The sequence below is a fragment of the Tupaia chinensis genome, unplaced genomic scaffold (assembly GCF_000334495.1).
Source record: "Tupaia chinensis unplaced genomic scaffold, TupChi_1.0 Scaffold000477_1, whole genome shotgun sequence".
NCBI classification, from domain to species: Eukaryota; Metazoa; Chordata; class Mammalia; order Scandentia; family Tupaiidae; genus Tupaia; species Tupaia belangeri.
Window position 1 is genome coordinate 24,287 of NW_006159986.1, and position 2,621 is coordinate 26,907.

Below are 2,621 nucleotides of genomic sequence, written 5' to 3' on the forward strand. Positions count from 1 at the left end.
CTTTCTCTCTCTCTCTCTCTGGTCAAATTAAAAAATAATAACAACAAATGGAATTAAATAAGTAAATAATTCTTAAAAAAAAAGACTTAAAAAAATTGTCACCACACCACCAGTGTCCATCCTTGCCTCCCTCCCCTCCCCTCCCTTCCTCCTCTTGCACCTCCCAAACCCCAATCTGTGCTTGGCCTGCTGAGGTCAGTCCCCATCCCCACCAGAGCCTGCTGAGGTCACTAGGGCCCTCCTCCTTGCAGAATCCTCTCCAGGGACCTCCCAGTGGCATGTGACCCTGGCACTGCTTCCTCCTTAAATGTCCCTCTTCACTCCCAGGACTTAAACTCTCCTACCTCTCAGAACGGCCTGCCAGCCCTCTCACTGCGGCCTCTGGGCCCAAACTCTGCTGTTCCAAACCCAGATGGCTGACTGCCCACTGAGCATCTCCACCTCATGTACTGTAGATGGAGCGTCCAAAGCTGCTGATTCCCAGTTCCGCCCAGCCACCCCCACTCCTGGGTTCTAAACAAACGCCACACACCAAAGTCCCCAGGCTGCACTCCTGGGAGTTGCATGTCTGTCTCTAGTCAAGCAGTTTCCGTTCCATTCTGTCCAATCCACCTTCTCACACTCAGCCCTCCTCTTAGCCCCTCTGCAGCTGCCAGTCAAGGGGCCCTTAGAGCCCCCTACCTGTGCTGTTCAAGTGTACTCTTTGGACCAGCCATACAGGAACACCCAGGAGCCTGTGGATCCTGTTGGATCTCAGACCCCAGCCCAGACCACATGGCGTCGGAATTTGCATTTGAACAAGACTCCCAGAGGATCCTGAGCTTAAAGTGTGAGCATGGCTGTCCTAACTAATCAAACAAACCCTAGCCTCCTGCAACCCCGACGACCAGTGTGCAAATACCGCCACACACTCCTTCCTTAAAATCCCTCAGGCTCCCCACTGTCCTCAAGTTAAAGTGCAAACTCTTCGGCAGGCTAGCCAAGGCCCCTTACTCTGGTTTTCGTCTTTCTTCCATCGCTCTGACCCTCTCTGCTTCTCTCTTACCTCACATGCCGCCATGTGTTTGCTGGTGCACCTCAGCACACACGCTTTGCTGATTTCTGCCTCTGTACCTTTGACGGTGCTGTTCCCCCACCTCGAATGCTCTCTACCCCTTCCCTGTCTGCGAGCCCCACCCCCATCCACTCGGTCCCAGCCCGGGCCTTCCCAGACCCCATAAACACAGTCGCTGCCTCCCTGCCAGTGTCTATCACTCAGAGCACTTCGATATTCCTTATCACCTCGGAGCTATTTCTCTGTCACCCTCTGCAGCCGGGGTCCCTCTCCTGTGCTTGACCTCCCGTGATGATCCAGTGGCTGAGTGGTACAACTGTCCCAACCTCCACCCTGCTGGTGACTGTCACGGGAGGGATGAGGCTCAGACTTCAGAACTGGCAGAAAGAGGAACACAGGGCAAACGTGGCAGTCGCCTGTCACCCCTCAGCCTGGAAACTACCCCACGAGTAGTCATCAACCTTCTGAATGTTACCTCCCAGGGGACTTTCAAGATCTAGTCACCCAACCAAATACTAGAGAAGGGGTAATCATTTCTGCCCAAGGTCAAAACTGCTGATTAGAGGCAGGGCTGGAACTAGACACCAGGAAAAAACTGGGGCAGATGGTTCCTCATCCCAGGAACTTCTACCGCCCTACCCACTCTAACTCTCCGAAGGAAGCCCCTGCTACCCTAACTTCTTACTCACTCACAGCTCTCAGAGCACCTGCAGGACTCCGACTGGCTCAGGTTGCCAGAGCCCTGCAAGTTGGAGGAGAGACGCATTGTCCCCATTTTACAGGTTGGCAAAGCAAGGCTGCTAGCTAATGACAGAGGCAGGGTTTGACACTAACTATCACGTTCTGTCTGTAGAAGGATCTAAAAAGCCAAAAATCCCACATGTGCAGAGTCACTCTTGACGATAATCATGACTGTTGACCTAATGCCTGGGGAATCCCCTCACTCCCACCAGTTCCTCGTCACCTCCAGCCTCCATTCATCCGGCCCAGGGCGTCTGACTCAGGAAAGAACCTGTACGCCCACCCCCACAAGCTAATCAGGCCTTCTAGATGGACCCCCTCAGAGTCCTGGCCTTTAACGGGAAGTCACCCTTGTGCTGTGCAGGGCACTTGACAGTGTCATTGCTCGCATCACTCCTGACGCTGAGATGGGGAAACTGAGAGTCCCAGATGAAGCGCTACTAATCCATGGTCAAAGCCAGTAAGTGGCAGGGCTGGGACTCTACCCGGGTCAGTCCACCGCCCCGCCAGGCCCTCCTTCTCGGCCCATAGACCACCTGAAGCTTCTCGCTGGCTGGGTTATTTGGGGAAAAGAACTTAACCTCCCTGAACAACCCCAAGGTCAGAAGCTTTGCTTTTGGGGGGGGGGCAGAAAGCGTCTCGGTAAACGGTAAGCCAGACGCAATGCAAACGCAAACCCGCGGGCGCCGGCGCAGTCTTTCGCCAGAACCCAGGGCGGTTTAATGGCCAAGAGGAGAAGGGAGGTTGCCCCGGGGACCGGTGAAACCAAGCGCCGCGCCGGCTAGTAGAAGCGAAACCTCGACACCCTCCAGCCTCCCCCGCTCAG